This window comes from Palaemon carinicauda, chromosome 5 (genome assembly GCF_036898095.1).
Source record: "Palaemon carinicauda isolate YSFRI2023 chromosome 5, ASM3689809v2, whole genome shotgun sequence".
NCBI lineage: Eukaryota > Metazoa > Arthropoda > Malacostraca > Decapoda > Palaemonidae > Palaemon > Palaemon carinicauda.
Window position 1 is genome coordinate 139,887,672 of NC_090729.1, and position 19,162 is coordinate 139,906,833.

At 44.1% G+C, this 19,162-nt stretch overlaps 1 protein-coding gene across 2 annotated transcripts in view; it reads right to left on the minus strand.

Annotated features, from left to right (window-relative positions):
- Positions 1 to 12,240, minus strand: part of LOC137641511 (rRNA-processing protein UTP23 homolog) — a 172,182-nt gene extending 159,942 nt beyond the window's left edge. The window contains exon 1 of one of the 2 annotated variants that reach the window (XM_068374131.1): positions 12,042 to 12,240. The gene's annotated coding sequence lies outside the window, so the exon portion shown is untranslated. The remainder of the gene's footprint in view (positions 1 to 12,041) is intronic. The other variant, XM_068374130.1, reaches the window with a different exon arrangement.
- Positions 12,241 to 19,162: the final 6,922 nt, after the last annotated feature.

Here is a 19,162-nt window from a genome sequence, read left to right on the forward strand (position 1 = left end):
TGTGTATAAAACTATCAGTGTCAGGATCTTTAAGGGTTGAAACTTTCTTCCCCAAGGCTCCCAGAGTCCAATCCAGAAAGTTGAAAACCTCGAATGCTCTGAAAACGCCTTTGAGGAGATGATCGAACTCAGAAGTCGACCAAAGAATCTTAGTCCTTCTCATGTCCGACCGACGAGGAGAGTCTACTAGGCTTGAAAAGTCGCCCTGGGCAGAGGCAGGAACTCCCAAGCCGAGAACTTCTCCTGTCTCGTACCACACACTTGACCTGGACGCTAATCTAGCCGGAGGAAAAGCGAAGGCTGTCTTGCCTTGGTCTTTTTGGGACTGTATCCAATCTCCCAACATCCTTAATGCTCTCTTCGAAGACCGAGAGAGAACCATCTTAGTGAACAGCGATTCCTTCGCTGCCTTCCTTAAGGTAAACTCAGAAGGAGGTGAACGCGGAGCAACAGGAACAAACTGGTCTGGAAATTCTTCCGTAAAATGATATTCATAATAAAATCAATTTTTGAACATACTTACCCGCTGGTTATATAAGAATGGCTAAAGTCCCTGACGCTCCGGTAGAACTATTCAAAACTCGCGGCTATCGCAGATATGCCAGGTGTACACTAGCGCCCTGGTGGACTACAGGTAGAACTAATCCAACCTATTTGGATTTTCCTTGCCCCTTGGTCTCTAGAGGGGAGGAGGGTGGGATAATAACTTATATAACCAGTGGGTAAGTATGTTCAAAAATTTATTTTATTATGAAAATATCATTTTTAAACATAAAACTTACCCGCTGGTTATACAGTATAAGAATGGCTGATTGACACCCTTGGTGGCGGGTCAGAGACAGCAATTTGATTGGAAATTCACTTAATAGTTACATATAACCAATATAAGAGGTTTGTACCTGATAAGGAAACAGACTGCAATGGTTCTCTGCCTCATTCTGTCTGCTATCCTTAGAAGATCCAGTGGTCCACCCAGGGGGCTGATGATCTCTAGGGGCTGTAAAACGGTACCATAACCTATAACATGACAGGACCTCAACTAATATGACAAATTCGGAGATAATTTGTATTTTTCCTAACCATACAAACCTTAGCTATTTACATGGGGTATTACTTTCGGCGTAGCTGAAATGACGAGTCATTAGATTTTTAACGAGGGTTAACTACCCTCTCGCTAGTTAACAAGGGGGTAGGGGAGGGGTAGCTAGCTACCCACCCCCTCACACACCGGTGAACTGATTCACTTCTCTTAGAGGTAGGACTTCACGGGGGCCAGGCCTGGCGGGCAAATATGTGTAAATAGCTAAGGTTTGTATAGTTAAGAAAAATACAAATTATCTCCGAATTTGTCATTTGTTCCGTAACCGAAATACAAACCACGCTATTTACATGGGGTGACTTAACCCTTAGGTAGGGTGGAAAGTCCCAGCCTTACTGGCTTTGGCTTTTGCCCGGGGACTCAGAATCCGAGTGAGTAGCACTCGAGAAAAGGAGTCTCTGCACCTCACAAATTACTTGCTCCGCAAGGAACGTGCGGCCTACATAAGCTTGTGTGTGAGGGAATGAAGTGTAACTCGTCCTAGGAAGTTGACCTGAAGTCCTTTAGATGGAATTCTAGGTTAGGACGTTCCCAATACCACCTCGTAAGGGTATGGGGGACACGACAGTATTATATTAATACTAGGAACACAAGGAAGCATGGTTTACCTGCAGTGGTTTGAGGTCAGCCTTGCAGAGAACCCAGGAAGCTGCTTTCCCCAAGAGAGGGGAGGATGAAGAAAAGAGTAAGGGCCAGACATACTTTTTCATTCATGCAATCTAAAACTGGGTAACAATGCCCTCAACCTTCTGCTACCTGTCCATTAAGGAGCCTGAGGTTAGACCAGCTGTTGTGCAGCCACCACAGGGTCGATAGAGAAAGTATCGAGGCTCCTGTGGGTCACGTCTTGCAGGTAGTGGGCTGTGAAGGTCGTTTGACGCTTCCAGACCCCAGCTTGTAGCACCTGCGTCACAGAAAAGTTTCTCTTGAATGCCAGGGACGTTGCGATGCCTCTGACATCGTGTGCTCTAGGGCGACATGACGGGGGAGGGTCTGGATTCAGGGCATGATGGATGACCCTTCGAATCCAAGCTGAGATGGTATTCTTGGTGACCCTCCTCTTCGTCCTTCCTGTGCTCACAAACAGGGCTTGCATGCGAGGACGAACTGCAGCTGTTCTTTTAAGATAATGCCTCAGACTCCTTACTGGGCATAGTAGATGGTCTGGGTCATCTGTTACAGAACGAAGACTCGAAATCCTGAAGGAGTCGAACCGTGGGTCCGGAACTCCACGATTTTGAGTCTTAGCAACAAACTCAGGGACGAACCTGAACGTTACCTCCCCCAATCCCCTTGAATGGGCGACATCGTGCAAGAGATCATGAAGTTCACTGACATGCTTGGCTGAAGCCAGAGCGAGCAGGAACACTGTCTTCCAAGTCAGGTGACGATCAGAATCCTGGCATAATGGTTCGAACGGAGGTCTCTTAAGAGCCCTGAGAACCCGAACCACGTTCCATGGAGGAGGTCTCACTTCCCACTGAGGGCAGGTAAGTTCGTAGCTTCGTATGAGCAAAGAAAGTTCCAGCGAGGAAGAAATGTCTATTCCTCTCAGCCTGAAGGCCAGCCTTAAGGCTGAGTGATAGCCTTTCACCGCCGAGACCGAAAGCCGCATTTCCTCCCACAAATATACAAGAAACTCCACTATTGCTGGAATAGTGGCATCGAGGGGAGAGATACCCCTCCCACGACACCAACCACAGAAGACTCTCCACTTCGCCTGGTAGACCCCTGCAGATGACTTTCGCAGGTGTCGAGACATCCTCTCCGCAACTTGTTGCGAAAAGCCTTTCTCTATGAGGAGATGCTGGATAGTCTCCAGGTGTGAAGTCGAAGCGATACTACGGCTTTGTGGAAGATGTTGCAGTGTGGTTGCCTGAGTAGCTCGTGTCGTGAGGGGAGTTCTCTTGGGAGTTCCGTCAGGAGTTGCAGAAGGTCCGGGAACCACTCTGCATGATGCCATAGCGGAGCTATCAAGGTCATTGACAGGTTGATCGATAGTCTGGTCTTGTTGAGCACCCTTCTCATCAGACAGAACGGGTGAAAGGCGTAGACGTCGATGTTGTCCCACCGTTGTTGGAAGGCATCTTGCCAGAGTGCCTTGGGGTCCGGGACTGGGGAGCAGTACAGCGGCAGCTTGAAGTTCAAGGCTGTCCCGAACATGTCCACTGTCGGGGAACCCCACAAAGTCAGGACTTTGTTGGCTACCAGAGTATCCAAAGACCACTCAGTACTCACTATCTGCGAAGCTCTGCTCAGACTTTCGGCGAGCACATTCCTTTTGCCCGGAATGAAGCGAGCTGATAGTGGTACTGAGTGGACTTCGGTCCATCTCAGAATCTCTACTGCAAGATGGGATAGCTGTTGTGAAAAGGTACCTCCCTGCTTGTTGATATAAGCCACTACTGTGGTGTTGTCGCTCATCACCACCACAGAGTGACCCGCCAGGGTCTGTTGGAACTGTTGAAGGGCCAGATATACGGCCTTCATTTCTAGCAGATTGATGTGGAGGTTCTGATTCTGACCATAGGCCTGAGATCCTGTGGTTCAGAACGTGGGGCCCCCACCCTTCTTTTGACGCGTCCGAGAACAGCATCAAATCCGGGGGGAGGACGAGAAGATTCACTCCCTTTCGCAGGTTTCCGTCGGTCAACCACCACTGCACGTCCGTCCGTTCCGCAGGACCCATAGGGACCAGAATGTCGGGGGAATCGTGGCCTTGATTCCACCGGGACTTGAGCTGCCATTGCAGGGATCTCATCCTGAGGCGGCCGTTTGGAACTAGACGGGCCGAGGAGAACAGGTGACCTAGGAGACGTAACCAAGATTGGGCAGGAAGATCTTCTCGTCTGAGGAAAGGCTCTGCGACCCTCCTCAGCCTTGCTATCCTGTCGTCTGATGGAAAGGCTTTGTGGAGATTGGTGTCCAATATCATGCCTAGATATACCAGTCGTTGAGATGGAAGCAGAGAAGACTTCTCGAGATTTACCATGATCCCTAGATCTTGGCAAAGTCCCAGAAGCTTGTCTCGGTGTCGAAGAAGGGTCGACTCTGAGTCTGCCAGGATCAGCCAGTCGTCCAGATAGCGAAGGAGACGGATGCCGATCCTGTGTGCCCACGAAGATATCAGGGTGAACACCTGTGGTGCTGTGGAGAGACCGAAACACAGCACCTTGAACTGGTAGATCTTGTTGTCTAGGCTGAATCTCAAGTACTTCCTGGAAGACTTATGGATTGGGATCTGGAAGTACGCGTCCTTTAGATCCAGTGTGCACATGAAGTCTTGCGGTCTCACTGCAAGTCTGACCGTCTCTGCTGTCTCCATGCTGAAAGAAGTTTGTTTGACAAACTTGTTCAGGGCTGAGAGGTCGATGACGGGTCTCCAGCCTCCAGACGCCTTCTTTACAAGAAAGAGTTGACTGAAGAAGCCTGGGGAGCCATCGGCGACCTCTTGGAGAGCATCCTTCTTGAGCATGGTCTCGACTTCTGCCCGAAGGGCTAGCCCCTTTGCCAATCCCATGGCATATGAGCTCAACGACACTGGATTCGCTGTCAGGGGAGGTAGAGATGTTATGAACGGGACGCGATATCCTTGGCTGATCACGGAGATCGTCCAAGAATCAGCCCAGAGTTGCTGCCACCTAAACGCACAACTTTGCAGGCATCCCCCCACTGGTGGACATGCAGGGGGATTGCCAATCCTAGTGTTTGCGGCCTCGGCCACTCCCTCTAGGATTCTTGCCTCCCCTGGAGGACTTTCCGCCCTTCCTGTCCTTGACCAGAAAGGGCTGCTGTTTGGACACCTTTGCCTTTGCTGCCGGAGCCGGTTTCTATGTCCTAGACTGACGAGGCTGTTGTTGTTGAGGTGCTGGAGGCTTGTAGGGTCTGGATGTAAGAGCCCTTTGGAGGAGAGAATCGTGATTCGATTTCCTCCAACTCTCAGCTGTGCGTTCCACATCCTTGGGCTCAAACAGGCTCTTTCCAAGGATGGAAGAGTGTCTGAGCTTGCAGACATCCACGGCTGGGACCTTCGAGTGGAACCTCTCGGTCACCGCATCACGACGCTTCAAGATCGAGTTTGCCCACAAGTTCGAAACTTGGTGAGCTAGAAACTCGATGGTGCACGTGCCCGAGAAAAGAAAAGTCTCCATGGCCTTCCTGGTGCTCTCCTTGGACAAGTCCTCGGATCGCAACAGGATGCCCAGAGACCCCAGCCAGACATCCAGCCATGAAGTGGCCTGCATGGCACACTTTGCGACTTTCTCCTGGCTCAAGATCTCTGTAGCCGAGAATGTCACCTGCCGGGCGGAGAGTTTCTCAAGAGAAATTCCCCTGGAAAGCTCTTCCACAGAATGGTGGAGAGGAAGAGCTAAACAAGACTTCCCCATGATCTCAAAGTACCTCCTCTGTTGTACACGATGAGGTGGGAGGAGTTTGTTACCGGCATAGGAACGGCTGGAGGAGGCGAGTTCGGAGAGCTGGCTCTCAACCTTGTCTCTGGGGCTCTTCACCCCCTGGGACCAGGGCAGAGCCGCACTGGCATTCGGAGGTTTTTGAGTGCCGTAGACTTGGTCCAGAACCGTATCCTTGCCTTCGCAAGGGGCGGTCTCCGGATCCTCGAACCTGTTGAGATGCCTCATCAGATTCAGGACCAGACAGAAGGCATGCAGCTCTCCTCCTTGTGGACTGGCAGCAAAGTCTCCTGTCCCCAGCTGCTCTACTAGGGGGGACACGTGGACGTTCTCCTGGGGTCTTGCTGGCTCTGGTCGATTCCAGGATGAAGACTTTGGGACGGTCTTCGAGTCCTTGAGCTCCATCCTAGGAGAGATACGGGACTCCAGTAAAGAAGTCCCATTGGTGCCGTGGGAGAATGTCTCACCTCGCTGGACTCTCCTGAGGACGGAAAGGCTTCGTCCAAAGGAGAAGGAGAAAACGTCTGAGAGGGGGAAGGTGCCTTCCTGACAGACTTCTTGCGAGCCAGTTTAACCCTAGGAGAAGTCACTACGAAGTCTACTCCTCTCCTTCTCTTCAGCAGAGACGAGGCTGCCGTTGGTTTGAGGCCTAGATCAGCGAGGGCCGGCTTAACAGCCTGGACGACCGCTTTGATCAGGGACCCTAACCAAGGCTGACGGCTAACAGACGCAGTGTCAGCGACTCCCGCTGGAGGGAAGGGGATCGGGCGATCCGTAGGAGTAGACACCACAGGGCATGCCTGAAAAGAAGAAGAAGAGTGTTGCCTAGACCTCTCTGAAGATTCTTCCTCCTCCTGCAAATGCGCTGTTCTGCACTTAAGGGGTGGAGATCGTGAAGACGATGATCTGGAAGTACATGCTCCAGACGACTCGCAAGGTTGTTCGTGCTGCGAAACCCGGCGGGAATCGCGGTCAAGATCACGCTGGCGCAGTGGTAAAATCGCAGGATCGCGCGCGGGCGAACGTTGGCGCACATGCGCGCGGAGATGAAAGCGCGGGTGCGCAGGCGAGAGTGCGCGAGGGTGCGCAGGCGAGAGGGCGCGTGAGCGCGCGGGCGGGCGGGCACGCGGGCGCGCAGGTGAAAGTGCGCGTGGGTGCACGCGGTTGTAAGGGTGAGCGCTGGCGGCCGGGAGAACGACGGCGCGCAGGGGAGCGATGGCGCGTTGGCGAGCGATGGCGCGTAGGGCGAGAAGGCGAACGACTGTGCACAGGCGAGTTAGCGCGTGGGATACCTTCGGCGATCTGGTATGGGCGTGCGGGTGCGTTGGAGAGCGCTTGCGCGCAGGCGAAGGATCGCGCGGGAGATCGTTGGCGTGCAGATGCGCGGTCAGGAGATATCAGCTGGGACGCAGGACCAGAAGGTGTAGTGGCACGCAAAGGCGAACGCTCATGGGCGTGCACAGGAGACTTCTCGTGGGCGCGCAGAGACTCGTACCAGTCTAGAAGTGCGCACATGTGAGTGCGTCCGATGGCGCGCAGGCGAAGGCTGGCGCGTGCGTTGAGTCCGAAGAGATCTGGTCCACAGCTACAGCAGGAGAGCGCTTGCGCGCTACGGAGATCGTGGGCGCGCAGGTAAAACCTGGCACTTAAGGGACTTACTCACATTGTGAGATAAGCCCTTTTGCCCCGAAGGGACCGGTGCCAGTTGGAAAACGGGGTGCGTTGGCGCCCACTGCGCATCTGCGTCCAGGAACGGAGAAGGAAGACTAGCAGGTCTGGCAGGCATGGGAGATCACGAAAATCTGCTGAAAGGTCTAGCGATGCAGCTGCAACGGTCTGCTCACGTCGAGGAGGATCCTCTGCGGGGGACGTCGAACTTTTAAACACTTGATTGATCACTAGTACGACCACCTTTAAGTAAATTAATATGACAATTTTTTTTTTGTCCGCCGCTAAAGATTAAACTCTCACACCGAGAGCTTGAATTGCGGACATCTCCCTCATCGTAGGTTCTTTCAGCTCTTAATCTACCACTACATCGGAAGGAATAGGATTAATGTTATCAGACACAGAAATATCCACAGAACGGGAAGAATTACGTCTAATCTTATCTCTCTCTAATTTCTGAGTATAACGCTCTTAAGCTACCTACTGACTTTCAGTTAACAAAGAACATTCTTCACACCGAACCCCAAAAGCACATGATTTTCCCCTACATTTAACACAAATTGTGTGTGGATCAACAGAACCTTTAGGAAGGCGAGTCTGACAACCCTTACTACACTTCCTATGTACAGGGGAGGGGTCGGCCATATTGAAAAGTGACGAGAGAGAATAAAACAATAATAAAGGTCAAAATAACTAAATAACCCCAAAATAATAAAGATTTCAAGAAAAATTGAAAAGGAAATCACTAAAGCGAAAGCCAAAAACAAAAAGACAGAGTACATCACCAAATAAACCGTCCAATTGAATGTAAATAGCGAGTGAATTTTCAACGTTCTGGCCAGTATGGCCGGCAGAGAAAATCTGAATAGGTTGGATTAGTTCTACCTGTAGTCCACCAGGGCGCTAGTGTACACCTGGCATATCTGCGATAGCCGCGAGTTTTGAATAGTTCTGCCGGAACGTCAGGGACTTTAGCCATTCTTATATAACCAGCGGGTAAGTTTTATGTTTAAAATACTTTCATAATCTTCTTAAGATCGACTGAATGATGAAGGGTTTTAGGCTCTTCTCCCTCAGAGAAATCTTCCTAAAGTTCAGCCGGGGAAAAGTGATCATCAGGCTCTTCCTCTGATAAAACTCTAACTGTCGTAGAGGCATCTTGCAGAACAAGAGGAGACTCCTTACGGGCCCGACTACTGTCCATCACAGGTGCAGGGTCATCACGTACAGCATCACGATGATTCAACGCTCGAAGCTCAGAAAGAAGTCGGTCGCGATCATGAGAATCGGCAATACGGCGCCCGCGATCTTGACGCTTGGTATGACTGGCGTCATCATGATGTCCGCTGCTCTTACGCTCGGCGTCACGTCCGACTGCATATCGTTCAGCATCTGATTGACGTTGGGTGTCACGTTTCACTTGATGCTCGACGTCACGTTTCACTTGACGCTCGACGTCACGCGTTTGCCGTTCGACATCACGTCTAACTTGACGCTCGGCATCACATTTAGCTGCATGGCGATCGTCATCGCGCTTGCTTGGTTGACGCTCGGCGTCACGCCTTAAAGCTTGACGTTTGGTGTCAAGAGGATCAGGATCTCGATGTTTTAAAGAAACCTTATCATGTCGTTCAGCGCCATGTTTAACTGCTTGACCCTTGGGAAGCTGTCCGTCGTCAAGCGCCTCTAGACTACCCGCCTTAGGATGCTTAGCGTCAAGTTGTAAAGTTTCCCGGCGGTTGGGATCTTGGCGAACCACTTTCTTTTTGACAGCAGGTTGATACGTCTGCATAAAAGACGAGAGCTGCTGCTGCATGTCTTGCAGCATACTCCAATTCAGGTCAACTTGCTGTGACGCAGGGGAAGTTACCTCAACCGCAAACTCGCCTTCCTCATCGCTCAAGTAACGCGCCGAGTGTCCGGAAGACGACAACCAGTCTGACGGCGGCGGCGGAGCATGAACTGAAGTGATACCAGACTCAGGAACTAGATCTGAAACAGACTGGACTTGACATTTGTCAGACTCTGACATCCTATCAGGACATTTAGCAGGAGAACCTCCTACAGACGAAGGGAAATGCTCTGGACTGCTCCAATGGCTACAGCCAGGCGCTTGCGGCGACAAGACGCAACGTTGAGCTACCACATCCATTTTCCTCTTAAGAGGTCTGGAGGCTTGACGCCAGCCCCTGCTGGGCGCTGCGTCATCCGAAGATGAGGTAAATACCTTAACCTCACCTTTCCCATGGTGAGGGTGAGCGTCCCGTGAAGCGTCAACAGGTACGCCTGCTCAAGCGATAACGCCTCTCATTCCCTTTCGCCAATCGACATTCCTTCTCCCAAGGGTTCGGAAGCTTGGAAGAGGTCTAAGGCTAGGTGAACGACAGGTCCAAGCACACGCACCCTCCACTGCACTAAACACATTAACCGCACTTTTCGCACTAACACTTTTTAATTGATTCACATCGGACATAAGTTGGTTCCTGTCCACAGCGAATGATTCAACCCTTGCTCCCAGGGCTTGAATAGCTACCATCATGTCTTTAAGCATAGGCTCAGCGATAACAGTAATGGGATCTGAAACTACCACTACAGGGGAAGGATTAGGTTCAATGACACGGGAAGTGGATAATTCTCTAGAACGAGAAGAACTACGTCTAACTCTGTCTCTCTGAAGTTTACAAGTGTAGCGATCAAAAGCCAGCCACTCACTCTCAGACAACAAAACACATTCGTCACACCGATCCCCCAACTCACATACTTTACCCCTACATTTAACACAAATTGAGTGGGGATCTACATCGGCTTTAGGAAGCCGGGTCTTACATCCTTTCTCACACTTTCTATAAGCAGGAGAAGGGTCAGCCATTATGAATAGTTAATAAGAGAGATCAAAACAAGCAAGGGTCAAAATAATCAAAATAATCCAAATCAATAATGTTTCAAGAGAATCCAAAAGCAAAATCCAACAAGCAAAAGCCAATAACCAAAATTGTAGTACATCCCCAAAGATAACTGCCAAAATCCAGGTTAATTAACGAGTGAATATCCAACGATGTCGCCGGCATGTTCAACATAAAAACATTTCCTGCAAGTTTGAACTTTTGATGTTCTACTGATTCAACTAAAGAAAATCCTGCCTGCAAGCAAGGTGGGTGCTCAGCCCAGGTGTGAGTGAGCGGGGTAGCTGGCTAACCCCCTTCCCCTTAACTAGCAGTTGAGGCAGTTATCCCTCGCTAAAAATCTTATGGATTGTCTTTCAGCTATGCCGAAAGTACAGTAATAGCCCTTATAAATAGCTCCAGGTTTGTATCATTAGGAAAAATGACAAATTTGTAAGTAATTTGTATTTTACTAACATACAAACCTGGAGCTATTTATAGGGGTATTACTTTTGACGAAGCTGAAACACGAGCCATGATAATTTTAGCGAGGCATAACCACCTGAACCGCTAATTAGCAGGTGGGGGTAGAGTCAGACCTCCTTAATCGCGGGTTCTTTCTTCGCGGTTTTGTTTTTTCGTGCATAAGAACAACGCAATACCCATAAAAAAAAAATTATTTTATTCGCACTGAAGCAGCCTCCTAACACACGCTGTATTTCACCCGACTTTGCCTTGCTTTTGCTAAACCTCTGCTTTGAGATCATGGCCCCCAAGCATGGTTCTGCCACTTCTGGTGAAGGCTCTGCCAAACAGCAGCGGAAGGTCATGACTCTTGAAGAAAAGGTGAGTGCTTGACAAGTGTAAGAGATAAAGTACAATGCCGTTAGGAGACTCTTTGGTGTTAACGAAACCTAACAAACCCACATAATCTAACCTAGTAGTTACCAGGTTACAACCACTAGCTGGGGGGGGGGGGGGGTGGTGAAGTTTGAACTTGAAGGGGAAGGTGGGAAAAAATGCCTGTTGTAGAAAAACATCTGGGAACTTATGAAGAAGTACTTGTAAGCTGTTAATTGGTTTAAAAAAAAATACCTGACAGATACATCATTGTAAATGCACAGAAAGCTTCCCAAACCGATAAGTAAGCCCCTATTAAACATAAAGTATAGAGAAAAATACCAAACTAGCCGGTATGACGGTGTGAACGATCCCTCGGTCTCAGAATTCTCCTTGACATTGTATAATGGTTCTTTTCCGCCATTAGCTCGCTTCGCTCGCATGAAAATAAAACATCAAGCTCGTATGTACTGGCAAGCGGTAATGTTGAGCTGCACACACTAACATTACAGGAAAATAAAACATCAACCTCGTAGGCACTGGCATGCGCAGATTATCAAAGAGAATTCTCAGACCGGGGGATCATTCAGACCGTCACACCGGCACTCGTTCATTTCTTAAAGTGGATTACAGTTTTACTAGTAATTAAAGAATCATATATTTACCATTTTTCTAAATTGTTGTGTGGAAGAAGGCTCCTATATGTGCTATGACGACAAAAGGAGCAAAAGGGTTGTTTTTTTTTCTATCAAAATCTGTAACTTTGCTAACAGTTTTCAGCCAGTAGTGTACGGTATTCAAAATAGTGTAATTGCAAAGCCCTATTCAATTATGGGAGTTTCAATGGCCTCTCAAATATTGCACCCTTCTATACTTGAACCCATAAAACACAAGATAGGGTTCATGCATTTGGCGAAAAATAATAAAGTATCGTACTATTACCAAAACTGTTAGGCTACTGTGCATATAATAAGCATAAAAGTGGGCTTACTGTTCAACATTTAACTTTTCACCGAGGCTTGCCGTACTGTTACATAGGCCTACCGGACAAAAAAAAGGGGGGCCTTCACTACAAAAGGGACATGCATACATGAAGGTTATCCCAATTGCAACCAGTAACCGGTCTAATTATAGACTTACCTAACCAATAGCTATGTCAATTTGATAATGTGTTAAAGGAAAGCCTCTCGACAATAGACATATCACATATGGCAATTTCTCAAGAGGTGTAATGGCAGCAGTAGTAGTAGTCGATTTGTGTTTCCTCTGAAACGGCTTTCTCGATCTTTCTATTTTGGTTAGGCGATGACAATAGATCAACAGCGGATCAACCATGTCACACTGCGAATGCAGTTAGCCCATAGATCATAAAAAGTATTTAGGAACCTCAACATACGTATGGTTTGGGGATACAGTAAAATGTTTCGATAAACTGCATATGAAAGTCTGTATTAAAGAATTGAATAAGACGATACGGAAAATGATGCTAAGATTATATGTAAATTAAATGAGAAAGTTAAAGCAATAATTGAGAGCCCTGTCAGATATACAGAATATATTAACTGAAGGAAATGTAAGACAGGGAATATTTTCTTATCCAAATTATGTTCAATTGTCACAGATAAAGTTAATACTATAAGTGAGAATACGATAACCCTGATTTGAAACATCAAAATAGAAGCCCTGATTTATGTACATAATATAAAGTTTCAATAGATACAAAGTAGAGAAGCCATAAACAACTGTCGTAATTTGGGGTGACTAAAGAAATTCATTTTTAGCAACAATTCCCCAGAAGTCAGCGATGTTAATAATAAGACACAAAACAGAAATTAGAAAGGTTAATGGAGTGGATAGAAATGGAAGGATAGAAGAAAGACCAACACGGTAAGACCGGAAAGACCAGTTTTGTAGTTAAATGGACAACACTTTATAGGTGATTACAGTGTCCCCAATTGGAACTCAAACCACACAGCTACAGTTATACACCATCCTATTGTCGATTGAAAACTTAAAAGCCACATCTGGAAACAATCTCATTGATTATGGGAATTACCACCACAGGCTAAAATTGCTATTTTTTGGAAATTCCCCAATTTGGTCTTCCTTTTCCGAGGAAATGGAAGACCAGTTTGAACAGTGTAAATTATAGGTATTTTAGGTATTGTGGCCTGTTAGGGGGACTTGTGTTGTGTTTCTTGATGGTTTGAATCAATTAGTGTTGTTTTGAAGTACTGTAGATGTAGTGACATTTGCAAGTGAACTTGATATGCTTGAGCACTACATTGCTAGTCATAGAGGAATTGACTCCTCTAAAGAAGTTACTGATTTATCTACCAGTAACCAATCATTTCCTTTGGACAATCATAAACAGATAGGTGGACCCGTGGAGGACACCTTCCCGCCAGTGCATATCAAGTCACTGATCCAGAAAACGCTTTGAGTTTTGGGGAATATTTGCAAATTGTAAATAGCTGTTTACTCACTGAAAATTCAGATAAGATCTCTAAAAGTCGAGCTATAAAACCAAAAGGGGGTGAGATTTTTGTTTTTGATACAAGAGTAATTGGTGAAGATTAGAAATGTGATGATTATCACTGGATACAACATGGTGTAAAATTATACCTAAAAAAAAAACCTGTTTTCCAAAAAAAAAAATATTTTGATACAAGGACTGGGGCTGGTAAGAATGAATATTCATCTAAATTCAAAAAAGTTGTGTATTTTCCCAAGATTTCACATTTAATGCATTTCGTCATTGTTCACTATTTAGGCAATGAAAACACATCTGTCCCTTTGGCTCATGGAAATTCAAAAGACAAGTCTAATCAATTCATTCAAACAGCTTCTTCTACTTTGAATGAAATTAGAAAAGAAGTTCAGAATAAAACACCTGCTGAATCTTATCGGGCCCAGGTCACTAAAAATATTTCTGGTTTAGATCAAGGTGTACTGAATGCCCAAAATAAGGAGCAGTGTAGAAATATGAAAAAAAAATGAAGATAGGAAAAAAAGATTAAGTAGAGATGATATTGGCAATGTGGTAGAGCTGGCTTATGGTATTCCAAACTTCACTCTATCAGTAGCTGTTTATCCAAAATTGGTCTTGATGTTGGGTGACACAGATATATTTAAAGAAGTTAATAAACTCTTACAGTGTAGAAGTGTTCGACCTAGAATTAACTTTCACTGTGATACTACTTATGAGTTTGGTGATTTTTATGTTTCTGTTCTTTCATGTAAGCATGTAGCTTTTCAAGAGGAGCCTTCCATTCCGATAGCATTTTTGATCCATAGTCGTAGATATCAATCTTGTCATGAACTTTTTTTAAAACTTTGAAGGAAAAGATCCCTGCACTCAGCAAGCCAAACAATAGATTTGCCTTTGTTTCTGATCGTGAAATTGGTGTCACTAGTGCAGATGAAAAAGAATTACCTAATGTCAAAGTTTTGTGTTGTTGGAACCATATTAAAAATGATATTAGATATCATCTGAAGAATAAATTCACAGGTGTTCCACCTGATAATATTGCATTTCATGTTCAAGAGGCTGAAGACTTGCTAAATGCTCAAACAAGGGAGGATTTTGATACAATGTATGCAGATAAATCCAAAAATTGGTCAAAAGATGTCTATGAGTACTTTGAGAATTGTGTCAAAAATGCTACCACAGACTATGCAGGAAGGTGGATTGTTGAGGAATTTGATCTCTATTACCCTTTTTCTGGTATAACAAACAACGTTGCTGAGTCTTTGAATAGATTGCTGAAGGGTGTAAATAAAAATGTTAGAAGACCAGCAGATTGTACCATGCTTTCATTTTGGCACCTTCAAAAGTATTATCATTTGGAAATTTGTCGTGGTAAAGCAAATATTGGCAGTTATCGCCTGAAAAAAAAGAATTTAGTCATCTTCTGATTGATAGAGATGAAATTCCAAAGTATGATGTTTTATCTCCAGATGAGATTGTAAAACACATTTATGATCCAAATTATTTTCCTGAAAAAGTTGATAGCATTATTAATTGTGATAAACAGGTTGATATCAATGATGATAAAGATGAATCTCCGGACCAGAATAGAGCAAATTTGGATTGCATAGTTAATGATGATGTTGGCAATTTAGAAGCAGATGGTAACAAAGAGAATGAACAGTCTGTTTGTCATAGACGTTTGCCTCAGAAGTCTTTGGCTAAAACAGTTATTCAAAATAAGGGTATATTTCATGTGCCTGATGCTGGTTGCTTTGTAGTTCAGGGTGTTATAGGAGATAAATATACAGTAACTATTGCTCCTAAGGAATCTTGCAACTGTCCTTCATCATCTGAATGTTATCATATCATAGCAGTAAAAATGAGTTTAGGTCTTCAAACAAAAGATGATAAAAAAACAACAAATCTGACTTCTCTGTCTAGAAAATCAAAAAAGCGAAATGACAAAAAATCTGGTTGCAAGGCTCCTAGAATTAATGAGTTTACACCTGCTCCTGATTCATTTATTATGGACAAAACTTTTAATGAAACTTTGAATGAAACTTTGGATAACAATTCTGTTTTGACATCTACTCCAAAACAAACTCCAAATTCAAAAAGAAGAAAATTAAATGGAATTCCTCAATTGTCCCAAACACCAAAGAAATCTACTCTAAAAACTCCTTCAAAAAATGAGCCCTTAGGAGATAATTCCATTTTGGCATCTACTCCAAAACAAACTCCCCCAAAAATAAGAAAGTTAGAAAAATCTATTCTAAAAACCCCTTCAAAAACTCCAGGTAAATCAGTTAAGTTTAAATCATCGATAGAAACACCAACAGAATCTCAAAATTAAACTGATATTTATGCCACTATTTTAAATGGTGAAAAGTTAGATAGTGACTGCATGACACTAACAAATGCTGTTATGCAAACACAATATGAATACATTAATGGTTTTCAGTTAACAACTCTTACACCTGTGCTTAGAGATCCAAAGTCAGTAAATAATGTTGAAAATCCTTTGGACGTGGACACTATTGGCAAAATTGATAAAGAAAAGCTAAAATGGTTTTATTTAAATCCTTTTGAATCTCGCAGTGCACCTACTGGCCAAATTCATCATGATGGGGATAATCATTGGGTTGCATCATGTTCCCAGAAAATGGGTAAGAATGAGAAAATATTGTTATTGGATAGTTTGGCATCAAAAAATTCTCTAAATCATTCACTTTCTACGCAGCTTGGGAAACTCTATGGTTATGGCAAGGACTCAAATTCAATTGCTATTCCAAATTTGCAAAAACAGAAGGGATCAGTTGATTGTGAGGTTTTGCAATTGCTTATTTGGTGGATTTTGTGAGGGTGGTCTTGATAGTTTATTTAAAGGAAAGTCAATAGATTGGGAATTTGATCAAAATTCTTTAAAACAACATTTGGTGGAATGCTTACAAAAACAACAATTTAGGCCTTTTCCAAAAATACATAAAAAGCTGTGTGAGGATTTGTGTATTTTCTCAGCCAAAATTGAACTATTTTGTTGCTCATTACCTGAATGTTTTGATAATATGTTAAGTTGTACAAGATGTTTGACATGGTTTCATTATAGATGTAAGAATATTGAAAACACTGATGATATTGATTTGGCTAGTTGGGTATGCAGTGATACATGTAACAAAAAGAGGAAAAGAAAAACTTAAAAGGTACTCTATTTCTAATTGCTAGTTTTGCATTTACTAAGATTAAAGTTCCACTTCTTATCTTAAACCTGTCATGCGGTGTCAGACAGGGGCTGAGGTACTAAGTGAAACAAAAATTGTAACTTCTTATCTATAACTTGTCATGCTGTGTCAGACAAGGGTCAAGATAAGAAGCTGATCTGTCATGACAATTTGTGTAAACATTGAAGTTCTTATCTTCATCCTGTCATGCGGTGTCAGACAGGAGCGAAGTTAAGAAGTGTTAATCACCATTATACATTGAGTAAACATTTTTAGGTAAGAAACAATTTCTTATCTTTTTCATGTCATGCGGTGTCAGGCAGGAGTTGAGTTAAGATTTTGATTTTGCTATGTTATGTCTAGGACTATCCATGTTATTTTGCAATGCTATGGATGTTTAATGTATCATGTAAATCTGTATGTATATATTATGTATATCACAATGTATATATTCTCTACATATTTATATGTACTAAATATGTTAACTTATTATTACATGAATAAACTGATATAATTATAAGTATATACAGTAGTTTGAATATCTGATTGTTTGAATAAAGATTTTAAAAATTTACAAAAGTGTTTGTTTTATAAAGCCCATACTTATGTATAGCATAATTATTATGAAGAATCCCAGCAACCATTTTCCCTTCAAACTCACCTAATATGCCAATTGCCAATCTAAACCAACAAAAAAAGCACAAACACATAGTCCACATCAAGTAAAACCAACACTAAAGGGTTGTCCATTTAACTACAAAACTGGTCTTCCCGGTCTTCCCGTGTTGGTCTGTCTTTTACCAAGTCCCAGAAACGGGTAGAGAGTATAAACACTTAGGAGAATGGTACTCAGAAAAGAGAAAACATAGTTTTAGCATAGCTTAGATAAAATGAAAACAAAATAAAATACATGGTGCAAGAAGCTAGGAAGTATAGAGACAGTGACAGGGTAGGAGATTTAGCATTTACTGGTGAGAATAGAGATTTATGAAAAAGTACTAGTACCTACAATGTTTGCGAATATTGAGACATGGCGGTGTGACAAAAGAATAGGACATGGAAGAACTATAGGGTATGAAGTACTGTACAAGATTATGAAAAAAAAATGTTTGAACAGGTTGCAATCACTTCTTATGGGGGCTTAATATCAGAAACAGGAATACGGACAGTTGAAAATATAGTATATAAATACATATAAAATTTCAGCAGTAATCTGTACAATTACTTTTAGTACATGACCGTGCATTCCGGAAAAACCTCATCAGCTGATTAACTCTGCGGGTGTGGACGTGTGTGTTAGGGCTCTGTATCAAAACTGGCTAAAAGCGGAAATCATTGAGTATCTCGTTGTTAATCCTATGAAAATAACTTTTGTGGGTGTTTGCTAGTGTTGATAGTAGTGAAATTAAGTGTTAAAAGTTAGTGGCTTCTTTTGTATGTGAGGTCTGTGGCGAAAGGCCTGAGCTAGCATTTTTGTGTTGGGGTGGGGCTACTTGAAAAGTCATTGAAAAAGGATTCAATATGCCCATCTTTAGAAAACGAAAAGTAAAATTTAGTCCCGTGAAAGATCTTGATCAATTTTGACCGAAATTGACATGGTACTCCAAGGGAAAGAGGGAAAGAAAATGGCAGTAGCTAACATTGTGGGAAATAATTCCGGGAAAGGCCTCCCCGTTTCTGATTTCCGGACCCGAGCCTGAAGGATAGAGCGCCAACACTCTCACACTTGACAAACTAGAGAACCGCAATGAAGACGGTTTGTTTTCCCTACACACGTTCAAGTCCAAAGATTACTCTATACCGGGACTGTCGGCACCGATATCACCTTGATGCTCAGATGCTACTCCAGGGCGCTGAATAGTAAATCCCAATCAAGTGTGGTTGGACTGAATCAGTTACGTTAACGACAGTTTCACAAAGCGTTAGGGGGAGCAGTACTGTAAAAGTCAAAACGTCCTAAGGACCACCGGGAGGTAATACCGTAGACCATTACAATAAAGGATTGACACCGATAGATTTAGATTGACGTAAATATAAACTTCCCCTTAAGTCATATCTCACCTTATGAGAGATAACTCTGTAAGGACAGTGAGATGAGCGTCACCAAGATCAACTGATACTTTATTCAAATGTGCATGGGAGTATATTACAAGGTGCGGACGGAAAGGAAGGATGGCGCTGGCGCCAAATCAGATTGAATTGCCCGCCAAAATATATGTGTTTTCTTACACTTACAAATATACGAATTATGAGTTAACAGAAACATGTAATGAAATAATACATATGTCAAAATGTAGCTCTGATAGAGCGGAATACATATACATGGGAAACCACGGTATAGCGAAAGGAGAATTCAAATAAATAAACAGTTTGTTGATTTTCTGGACGACGAAGGGAGCGGTGTCCTTACAAGTACTCCCCCCCCTAAGACATCGGGCGGCGTAGAGGGCTGATGATCAATCTTCGTATCTTTTTGGGCGTCGGAGGGTTCCTCTTGTTTTTGACCGGAGGGGCGCGCCGGCGGTCGGCGTAAGGATCTCTTCCTCTTGTCGTCATTTGATGATTTTTCT